Source organism: Sander vitreus, chromosome 20, assembly GCF_031162955.1.
Source record: "Sander vitreus isolate 19-12246 chromosome 20, sanVit1, whole genome shotgun sequence".
In the NCBI taxonomy this organism is placed as follows: domain Eukaryota; kingdom Metazoa; phylum Chordata; class Actinopteri; order Perciformes; family Percidae; genus Sander; species Sander vitreus.
In genome coordinates this window covers 23,014,242-23,026,744 of record NC_135874.1, presented here as the reverse complement: position 1 = coordinate 23,026,744, position 12,503 = coordinate 23,014,242, and positions in this window count along the sequence as shown.

Below are 12,503 nucleotides of genomic sequence, written 5' to 3'. Positions count from 1 at the left end.
GCTAGTACATTTACTGTTAATTTTGTATTGAAGCTGCCAGTAGTTCTTCTATTTTGCTACTATTTTATATTTATAATTTTATATTATATATTATATATCATTTTTGTGCACAAAAACCTTGAAGTTCATGTTTCCCCAGAACTGTACAGTAGACTTAAACCTTATACGACTATATAGCTGTATACCAGAATCCATTATAACTCTCCATTCAAACCCAAAATAATGAAATCCTTGCAGCAGCAGCAGCAGCAGCAGTTCCGCAAAGACTAATTCTTTGGATCACATTACATTGAATAAAATGTTAATATTTGTGCTAAGTTAAATTGTATTACAGCTGCTAAAGTGTGTTTCTACATAGCTGGAAAAATTTTATTGAAATAGTTCATAACTCTGAGTGTACAATATGCAATATATGTTAAAGTTGTTGTTGTTTATTACTAACAAACCAGTATATCCTTGGTGTTTGTTTTGAGTTGTCTGCTTATTTGGTCAGTCTGTCAGTCTACAACTTTGGTGGAGACTGAAATAGCTTTGGTAAAGAAATGCCAATAAACCAGAGTACGTTTCTCTCCCATCCCGTAATGCTGTGTGGACTACCCAGACCCTCCTTCGCAGCGCTGTGGAGGAAGGTCTGGCAAAGCGAGACTACCCCACCACTGACCCTTGCACGGTCCTCCACCAGTAGTGGTGTTATCCCACCGGATAAGGTCCCCTGTCAGTCACATGGACCCCTGGGACATTGTGACATTTGGGGAGTAGAACAATGTCACAGCTGCTTACCTGACCTTTCACAAAGGCAACGCCATGTCAGAAGAACCACGGAGATGCTCTCAACTGCATTACTGGACAAAGCAGTCTCTCACAAGAACTCAATTTGTGCTCTCGGCTAAAGGTGTAATGGTGTTGCACATGCTAGTTACTTTCATTTACCACCTGCTGATGTCTTGCACATCATCTGTAAAAACAAATGTGGTAGATGGATCAGTGAAGGTGAACGCCCATCTCAGGTTTGCTTTTTATATTCTTATATAGGGCAGGTTGATATGTGCCTCAACTTGCAGAAAAATGAGTTAGCAAAACAATTGTGAACTATACTTTCCTGGAAATATTCACCAACATTAAAGAAGTGTAAGAAGCCATGACAAGAATCTCTTTGCTAACACTGCCACCCGGTGCACAGGAAAATTACTACATGCATTTCCCTGCTGTAGTATTGCCAGTAATTTTAGTCCAGCAGAGTTTACAGACCTTGAATGCTAATGGTATTATTGAAATGCAGAGCATGCCAGCACTGTGCTGGGACCCCAGCCTTCATTCAGTGAGTGAGTACAAAGCCCAGAGATGTATGCACACGCTCTGAACTAATAGCCTATACAACATACACACACAATTTGTTTTTAAGGATGTTAGGGCATCTTTAAGCTTAGCGATCTATTCCCTACATGCTGATTCCGCATTCGCCCTGCTCTGAATACCAATAAAGCTGACCTGTTTGCCCTTCCCTTTCCCTAGTATTTATTTTCATTGTTTTGTGTTATCATACAGGCAACTACCGGTAATTGAACCTGTTCTTGTTAATCATCAGTTTTAATCCAATCATCATTTTGACACTTAAGCAATCTAAAAATGTAAACTCTCATGCCATTGCAGATCTTTGATTGTGTTATCTATATGCAAATGACCCATTGACTTCGACAGTGGCTCAGTATATAGCAGACCAACAAACCTCTGTAACTTACTATCATCAATTTAAAAAAAGAAGAAGTCACATATTCAATAAGTTATTAAGAAGCTTCCTGGGGTCAGATTGATATTTATTTGCAGCAGCCTCGCATAACTGTAATAACAATATTCAGCCACAATCTAGTCAACACTGTGTGTGTGTGTGTGTGTGTGTGTGTGTGTGTGTGTGTGTGTGTGTGTGTGTGTGTGTGTGTGTGTGTGTGTGTGTACATGTGTTTACAGTTGTCTGGCTGCTGAATGTGCACAGCATTGTTTTCTCTACCAGAACCTGTATGATTCCCAATGCTCTCTGAGTGCATACAGTACATGTTAGAGCACAGCGTGAAAATCTCCCTCATGATAATGACACATGATTGGCTTTTTACACAAACATAAGATGAGTCACATTTACAAAATGTAATGCAATTTTTAATATTCCAGCTTTGAGTGTTCAACAATTGTAGGGTCTTTTATGTCACTTTTACAATTGCAGAGGAGTTAAAAAAAAAAGGTTTTAGAATCACACTCATATCGTGGTCTCAATTTCAGAATCAGTTTTTAATGTTTTGAGATTTAAGGTTTTATTTGTTGTAGCATTTTTGACATTATAAAAAAGACAAACAATTTGTACTTATTGGACACAGTCCTCTAATTCAGACACATTTAAAAATAGAAATGGTGAGAAAAGCAAAAACACTAAAGATCGTCAGAGAAAATAAATATAAAATAATAACAACATAATAGACATAAATTTAAAAAACGAAGTCAATCAGAATAACCCTGTATGTTGCTTTGTATTTTGTTTTCTGTAACTAATGTCCCGAACCATCTCTAACATGTTGCACCCTTAGTTTGGCTTTTGGACATTATTTGAGCTCCCAAAAGATATTATATTTCATATTATTTGACTTTTTGAAAAAGAAAAAAAACTGCAACACCTCGACAATATCTTAAAAAACAGTTAATATTTACCATAGTATATTCTCATTTAAACTTAAATAGATTAATGAAATAAGTTGCATAATAGCTATCAATATGTATATTATAATTGGAGTTAGCCAACTCTAAATGACACATATATATGCAGAGAGATAAAGATAGCATTTAACCATTAATATCCCAAAAATCAACATCAAATAATTAATGAAGGCCACTGTGCACACTAGAGGCCATAACTTGTGACTATTTGATCCTTCCTAGGGAAGGCTGAAATATAAGTTTGGGGTGAGAATAAAAAAAAGAAAATAAAAAAAAACCTTCTCTGTTCTTTCAAAAAGCCAGACTACCTTCCCTTCAGCAAAAAGAAAAAGACATAACCCCACCTTTTCCTTTATACTTCCTCTCCAACCCTAATTATTTTGTACAGTACCTCGGAACAAAAAGCTCTCATCTCTGCCTGTCTCTGATACCTGATGCTTGCAGGAAGATAATCTAATGATCAAGTCATTTACATAAATATCAACACATGGGGCAAACCAGTCTAAGTGTTTCTATGCAAGCATTCAGCAAAAATGCACATCATGAGACTCAGAGTGTGAGCTCAATGGTAAGAGATCAAAGAGTGTCAGGGCCGGAGGGCAGGCAGATAGCAAAACAAGAAGCAACTGATCTACAGTAGATGAAAGACTGGTTTATGCAAGTATGGCGATTCCTCTTGCTAACACTTTCGCATATAGCATATTAATATAATGAAAGAACAAGACTGACATACTTTGAAAAGACATGTTAGTAAGTTAATCAAGTTTATTTATATCACAGACAGTCACAAAGTGCTTCACAGGCCAAATAAGTAAATACATTAAAACAATATATATTCATTGATATTAAAAAGCACAATAAATCACAGTAAATCATTGTAAAACACAAAAGCATAAGATACATAGTAATACAGTCAACAATGTGGCTAAACGAACGGCTGACTAAAAAGATGTGTCTTTAGCTGCTTTTTTTTGGTGATTAACAATATTACTTTTTTAACAACACACAAAACATACAACTCGCAACATGAACCCCCCCCCCCTGTCTTATTGTTCTTTTTCTATGGATTATATAGTAGAAAAGATCCTTCAGAAATTCCACTTCCTCCTAATTTACTCATATGTGTTAATGAAAAAGCCTCATAGATCACTTCCAACTACTTTTACCTACATTTGCGATATTATTGCTTGATTTTGGAAACAAACATTGCTAGTCAGATTTGATCAGAATCAGGAATTTAGTGGGTTTTAAATATCTCTTTATGAAGGTCTTCTAACTTCCCTCAGGTTCAAACATGTTCTGCAGACCTGCTGCTTTGTATGCAACAGTTTGCTGCTAATTAAACCACTAACCCTCATTTGCTATGAAGTCTGTTTTTTAATAGTACATTGCATTATATAGCGACTTAAAAGGAACATGTAATATAATGTGCTTTTATAGGCCTACATAAAGACAGATGCAAAAACTACAGAAGGGACATTACAGAAAATCGATTTCTGCTTCTAAGCATTTTGAGGCTTCAGCTTTTGCCATTTTAGTTTTGTACAGTTACCGTGGTTACAGGTGTTGTTCTCGTCTGATAACAGTGAAATACAAACATATTTTCGTGGTTTGTCCCAGCTGTTTTGTTGCTGCTTGTCTAACTCCCTTATAACAAGAGATATGTTGAGCGGCGGGGGACACTGTTTTACTAATTAGGAGCTACAGTGTGTGACACTTTTTAACACTGTTTCCAATAGAGCAAAAATTGAAGTTTTTTCAGTTTGGGAGATCTTGATATATTTACAGATAACCAGTTGAAATCTATAAATTGCTTGTCAACTAACATTACCATTGGTGACGTGACGGCTTATACAGACATGCATCATGCAGTCTTGATATAATCCCTGCTTCCTTTAGGCACTGGAGACTTCCTCCCAATATGTGAATGTGTTTACATTTATAAAGCTGTAACGGCATCTTTGCATGGCAACAGTTTGTCAAAAAAAAATAAAAAATAAAGTATATTTATCTTGCACAAAGTAACCATAGAGGCAGAGCTCTATGGACAGAAATGCTTTTATCTTATATGAATCAGTGAAGCAGGCATGCAGATGAGATGTCAGAGCGAGCCCTGTTACCAAATAAATCTCTGAATGCTCGCCATGCTCACCCCTCCCGTTGGGCCACGTTTTCTGCGTCTCCGCATCTGCATCAGTGCAGCCCAGCTGGAGCTCACCTTCAGGTTAGGTCCATTTGACACATACGGTTATCAGATGGTATTATCGGGGAGCTGCCATGTTCGGACCAGCACTGGGCACACACAGGGCCTGATAAGAGGCGTCCATGGCAGCTGGTGGGTCATGTTTTTCCTCAGCCCCGCTGGACCAAAGAGCTCAGTAGCTGTAAGCCAGCCGGAGGAGTCAGGCTGTGTAAATGGGATAAAGAGAGACACTCCGGATGTATGTATTTGCTTTGGTCTCAGATGTTGTGTAATGAATGGAATCTGGGCCAGCTCAGCAAGATGGGGAGAGTTTTAGATAGTGATACTTTGGTTTACTATTGTGTCAGAGATCTCCTGCAACGGTAGCTGGTGCCATCTTGGACGACTCATTGGAGAATGAGAGCAATTTAGTTTCTACTGCTAAATGCTACATTACAACCACATAAAAATGAAAAAGACCAGTCTTGTATAAAGTACTTGAAAGCAATACTTGAGTAAAACAAAAGTATCTTACCAAAATATGACATTGGTAGAAGTTGATGTCACATTTTAGAATATTACTTGGGTAAAAGTCTTAGAGTATCTGATATTAAATGTACTTTAGAACTATTAGAAGTACAAACTTTGATTCTGAACTTTATTGTGGCTTCCTTATAGTGAAGCATAATAGTCAGGGTTTCCACACCTTCTTAGTAGTATACATTTTTCCAGAAATATAAATAACAAAGTACTGATATGTGAAAATTGTACTTAAGTACAGTATTTGTACTTTGTTACATTACAACACTGAAAAAGACCAATCTGAAACAGATACAGTTGGTAATAATATGAATATCCAGGTAAATGGACTGAACATTGTTATTTCTGTTTTTGATGTAAAGCACGTTCTAGCCAATTAATAAATCTGGCAATGGAGGTTGGTGGAAATGTGCTGTTGCATACTGCACCTGTAACAAATACACTTCTTAGCTGTGAGGTTATTAACATTCTTTGGAATATTTTTGTTCTAATTTGAACCGGAATTCATGTATTACTCATTTTCCTTTCAAAGTTGTAACAGTGAACGTGTTAGCAGTGTTAGTGTTGTGCTATGTGCTATGTCTTTTCACTGATGTCCATTTCCTTCCACTTTCTTTGTGTTGGCATTTTAAACTGGTGGATTTCTGAGGACTATGGTTAACTGCTCCTCAGATCTCTGCAGGGTAAATCCAGACAGCTAGCTAGACTATCTGTCCAATCTGAGTTTTCTCTTGAACGACTAAAATAACTTTTGAACGTACACATGTTCCACCAAAACAAGTTCCTTCCCGAGACTATTTAGCAGCGGCTCCCTGCGGAGCTTAGCACCCCCCATGACAATTGTGATTGGTTTAAAGAAATGCCAATAAACCAGAGCACGTTTTTCTCCTATCCCAGAATGCTGTGTGGACTAGCCAGACCCTCTTCCAAAGCGTGTGGGGGAAGGTCTGGCAATACGAGACTAGTGTTGTGCTTATTTGCACATCAAGACACAAAGTCAGCATTCATGTTTCTGTCCACCCAAAAAATGTCCAATATTCACTCTGTTTTTATCTCCAGCAACTCCTGAGGGAAATACCTGGCTCCTTAGTTTAGTTTAGTTTATTGGTTTACACATATACAAATACTACAGATTAATAAACATATAATCAATATATGATGGGAGAGATACAAAAAAACGTCAGAGGGGCTTAATCTGGGCACTCTCCAATGCATAATCCAATTAAAATAGAAAGAAACTAAAATACTGAAAAATAGAAAAGAAAGAGAAAAACATATGATAATGAAGTCGGTAACAGTAAAAAATCTTGTTTAGAGATCTGTAGACAAATAATTAATATTATAGTTATATGTCTATTTTTGTGTGTAGTTATTGTCTGTGTATCTACTGTTAGTTTTGCCAGCGTTGGTGCTGTCCTGTGTGATCAGATCCAGAAATCCAGATTTTGGAACTGTGACATCCATTGAAGAGCTGGAGAGCAAGGCAAATGTTAATTTCACCTCCTGACAGGTTGTGCAAACATGCAATAACAATGTGGAGTAGGCAATTATGAGAGGAACTCATTCAGTAAATATCCCTTTAGCCCCATCTCATTAACAGAAAAATAAACCAAAATAATAAATCATAATTTAATTTTCCTCCGATGATTAATGTATTCCACATTTTGTATTGGAGGGAGTGTAGATATGAGGGTAATTACATTGTAAACTACAAAAGGTACAATGTTCCTGTTCTTATAATGGTAAAGCCAGGGAGCAGTGATATTGTGCCAAAGTTCACAATGTACTTTGTTTGCTGTGTTTAGGATGAACATTGTTTCCATTCAGAATCAGAATCAGAATCAGCTTTATTGGCCAGGTTTGCGTAACCTTTGCTCTCAAAGTACAACACTCACTTAAAGGTGCTGTAGGTAGGATTGTGAAGATCCAGGACTTAGCCAAAGGGCGTTTTCACACATGAAAGTCCGAACCAAGGTCCGGACCAAGGTTCATGTTTTTGTTACATTGTATACATTTGATCCGGTAAGTTTTGGTTTTACACTGCAGTTATGCAAGCGCACTAAAGATCTATACGTGACATAACTACGTCCTGCCGTCATCAAATATGTGAGCTACATCTCCAGATACTTGTAATTGATTGGTTTGTAGACGGGCTTCTCCGTCCTCTCGTATCCTCTCTCTGTGTCGGAGTTTTTTCAACTGACTGCTGCTCTCCCCTACTGCTGCGACTCTTTTGGTTTTGTTGTGATGTTGAGAAGCAAAGACATGGGAACTTTCTTCCGGGAGCGTTTATTCAGACACAAACGGAAACCTACACTGTACATTTACTACCACTTAACAAGTAAACTGCTGATGTATTCTCTGCTCTGATAGCCGACAGCTGTCTGCTCTGAGCGCTGACACTGTTACCGTCTCTCACGTACACATAAGCACCGATAAGCACTATTTCACTTTAGTTAAACTGACATGATAGGGACCTTAACATGGGTGCAGCTTGCGTCTGTGTCAGTCCCAGTGACAGTCTTTATATAGTAATAAAACCAACTTCAAATTCAGGAAAGGGTCAAAGGGAAAAACTAAGAAACTATAAATGCAAGATGGTCCAGAGAACACTGTCAGGCCATATTAACACAAAGTAAAAAAGGGGATGCATGGGAATAAGTGTGCTTTTCATAAATCCCTAATGTTTTGTGGGAAATCATGTTCTTTGAGTGCACATTCATTATTTATTTATGAGGCTTGTGGATGGATTGTTTTATGTGTTATATATTAAGTCATACCCAACCAAATCAATTGTTTCTATGAAATATCAGTTTGAACTTAATGTCTCCTAAAGTAAACTAACATATATAAAAACCTACTTAGCTGTCACACGTAAAATACAAGACCACTAAGGCTTCATTATTAACAGTTATAATAAGTAATATAATAAGTAAAGTAAGTTGAATTACTGGAATTGTTGGGTCTTTGTAAATTATAGAGTGTGGTCTAGACCTACTCTATCTGTAAAGTGTCCTGAGATAACTCTTGTTATGATTTGATAAATAAAATTGAATGGAATTGCTTCGTGTGAATATTCCAGCTATTTTTTTAATTAAAGTACACTTGTCCGTCAAAAAGCAATGCAACATGAATCTAAAATGATTCACTCTCTGAAGGGACAAAGAATAAAACTAACACCATAATATACGTTATTATGTCAACATTCCCTCATCAACATGAGGTTTATTTTATTCAGTGTAATTCCTCTGGTATAATCCACACATGTTTGTACTCCTGTCCCTCAGGAGAGGATTTGGACTCAGCAGAAATATTCCACTCTTGCCTTACATTTTCTACATTTCAGAATTGTGCTTCTTAAGAAGCATATCTCATATGTATTGTCTGACACATTAGATAATTGATTGATAATGGTGTATGTTCTTTTCTCTATCTAATCTAACGATAACAAACAAAGTGAGATAACGCTGCATGACATTTGCATTCCTGCGGCTGTGCATCTTAACCAGGTTTCATATGAGGGCAGAGGGATGATGGTAGATGGATTGTGGGGTGAGATACTCCTCTGGTGGAGAACAGGTTTCACTGCAGGCATGGCTTCATGTTACTAAAGGCCGTTACAGACCAACCAGATGCCCGACCGTCTGGTTGGTCTGAAAAGACAGTTTGACTGATCAGACTACCCGAGCTGGTCAAAACAATGCCTCGGAACGCACCAAAGCGACGAGACGTAATACTTCTCCATGACAGCAGGCGGCGCTAATGTGTATTGTCTCCCAAAAAATTAAAACGAGTCACGTGGGTCTGGCTGCTGCTTCCGGATTTTGGATTTTTCAACCGGGCATTAATGGCGACTCATTCAGAATACGATCTCATATTGTTATAAAATAGTTCACCGAAACGTGTTTCTGAAAACGTTTTAAGCGAGAAATAGGCCATGGAATAGGCCAGTTGCTGAATCTGTCTTCATTTCAGATCAACAAAGGTCAGTTTAAAAGATTTTTTGTCAGCTTTTGAGAGGCTTAGTCACGGTCATCCCGCTTGAGTCCTGACTGCCCTGTCTCCGACTGAACATGTCAGGTCGGTGAAAATGAAGGCCGACAGCTCCTCCAACATACGTCGGCACGGAACACACCGGACAGACTCGAGTCGCTGTGTAGCTTCCATTACAGTACTGAGTTAACCTGAGGACACATAGTTACTAATCCACCAGTCAGATTACTGCAGCTCATTTACTATAGAGGGTTGCTTTTGTTTGTTTTTGTGCAAAAGATCATTTCCTATTTAGTGGATAATATATGTATAGCAGAAAGGAAATACATTACATTGACTATGAGTTAATCATGATAATAGTATTTTTTTTTGTAGTCCTCTTACTGCCACAGTGACCAGTTTTTTCTTCTGTGTATTTAGGTATAATTTAATCGATTGATTTCAATAAAATGTATTGACTCACATGAAATCGTGATGTAATCCCATCAGCTGCTCTTTCAATTTGTGCATGATTCATCATAGAATGGGGGGAGATGTCTCTGACAATGTCCTGGTTTAGGATCCTAGTGGCCTGAGAGTAGAAGCTCCTCCTGAGCCTCGCAGTGTTGGCCTGGTGTATCCAATACATTCTTCCCAACCTTAACAGGGAGGAAAGGCATGACTCGGGTGGTTTGGATCTTCCATGATTCTCCTAGCCTCATCAGGGACAAAAAAACACATAAGCTATGTAATTATAACCTTTATTTATTCAGGGAGGGCCATTGAGAGCAAGATCTCTTCTCCAATGACGCCCTGATTACAGCGCAAATAAAAAGAAATTACAGTACAATTAAATAATATGATCATAAAAAATAATGTGATCATAAAACAATACCCAAATTATAATTTGTAAAAAAAAAAAAAAAAAAAAAAAAAATTAATGAAGGAACAATCACAAAATTACAGTACATATAACCAATAAAATCAAATGAGAATCACTGATGTAGGCGAATAAGGGGACCATTAAAAACAAAAGCAGTCCCTGTGTGACACATTTTTAAGCATCATCTTGAACGTCACAATGGAAACGAGTTGCTCTAATTTGAGAGAATCCTGACGCCAGGTCCATCTGTCAGGAGCGTAAAAGTTAAAAGCAATCTTTCCTAAATTACTATTTTGTAAAGGTGGCTGGGGTGATAGGTATCCCACAGACCCCCCTGATAGCTACATTTGAAGGCAAGTACTCTGCAAGGCCAGGTCTACATTAGACAGCACAAACCACCCCCTTCACTCTGAGTTTGAAACACTCCCCTCAGGCCGTATACTCAGAGTTCCCCGGTTCAAGTAGCCTGGTTGACACCAGACCCTTCTCAGTTGTAGCAAGGTTAATTCGCAGCTCATTTCCAAAGGGGCGTCACCAACGGACGCCACTCAAATGCCTCTGGGCGCGTTGGATAGTCCTTCAACCAATCAGACCAACGATCTGGGTGACGTAGCAGCAGCATCAACGGGTTGCTGCGCTTCAGTAGCCGTTGTTGAATGTAAACAAAAAGTTGCTGCGCTATCGTCATCGTGAAAAGCCCGCCTCAACGGTTGTGATTGGTGTAAAGCCTGACTGACTTGCAGAGCAAATCTCAAATTTGCCGGAAGTTCGTCAGGGTTTTCCCAGGCTACGGTTCAAGAGCAATAGGAGTAAAAACTCCTTTGTTCCCTATATGCAATAACTCGGCTTAAAGGACAAATCCGGCGCAAAATGAACCTAGGGATTAATAACACGTGTGTACTGAGTCGACCGTTCTCTGGGATTTGTTTTCATGCTAATCGAATGTGACCAGTTTTAGCGCAAACCGCTAATTAGCTTATAACGCTAGTCGTCGGTGCACTGGTAAAGTAAAAAGAAATCGCTATTTCTACACCACTAACAATGCTCAAAATAGCACCACACTTCCACGGTAGCATAATGAGGGTACCTACATTTGTACTACTACCAAGTGTAGTAGTTTATTAAAAAGATAGTTTAAAAGACAGTACTGTTTACGTATACAGGCAGGCGCCATCTTGAGAAAACAGTCACGACCAGTCGAACAACATCCTCACATCAAAGGTTGCCAACAATATTCTATTGTTGTATTATTTCATTATTCATTTAAATTGTTAGAAGGAAAGAGATGATTTATTCAATAGGAAAATCAATCTTCAGTGCAGACTCATTACAATGCATCATTCTATCAAAAGGCAGAAAATATACCCAGCCCTCAGTCCTCAGGTGCTGGACAGGAAATCATTCCACTTTCAGACTCTTCATCAGCCTGAAACAAGGTGCCCAAATTATTGCAATCCACTTTTAAGAAGAATCACTTTGCATGTATCTGCTTCTTCTCATTGTTGACGTGGCACAAGACATCATTGTGAATCTGTTGGATACTTTAATGTTGGATGCTATTCCACAAAATAACTCCAAACTACCATTACATTTTAAAACAAACCATCTCCAGCTTCACAGAACCTTGCATGCTTCAACCACACGCCTGGCATTTCAATTGAGGATTTTTTCAAGGTCTGTGCCACAATTTCCGTTGCCCAGTGGACTTCTAGATCAAAATGATTGCTTTTTAGGTGACTTTTTAGGTGACTTTTGTATTCACCTCTTCTCTGGAACAGTTATTTACCTGGTTGTTGTAAAAGGGAGCTGTGCTGCGTCTCTTCATGGATTTGTCCAGCTTGAAGGCCTCAGGCACTATAAGCTAGTGCTGCCACAATTTGTAATTAACAAATGCAACTGACAACACTGAAGAAAAGTTAATGAGTTTTGATATTTTAGAAGAGGCTAGCATTTACGGCATGATGATCAAATCACCTCCAAGCAAAGCTCCTAATCTCCTAATTAAAATCTAAAAAAGGTAGGGATACATTTATTTTTAGAAATTGCCATGTCTCTTGTTGGCATGTGTTAGTGATAAATGCTAGTCAAAATGGACCTAAAAGTACTTTCCCAAATGACAATTGTGTGGACATTATATTAAAGGGGTGCTTTACCAATTTTACACATGAAGATCAGTTTACTTGTAACAGAGTACTATGTAATGTCTTTTGAGGCTCTGTAGCGAGC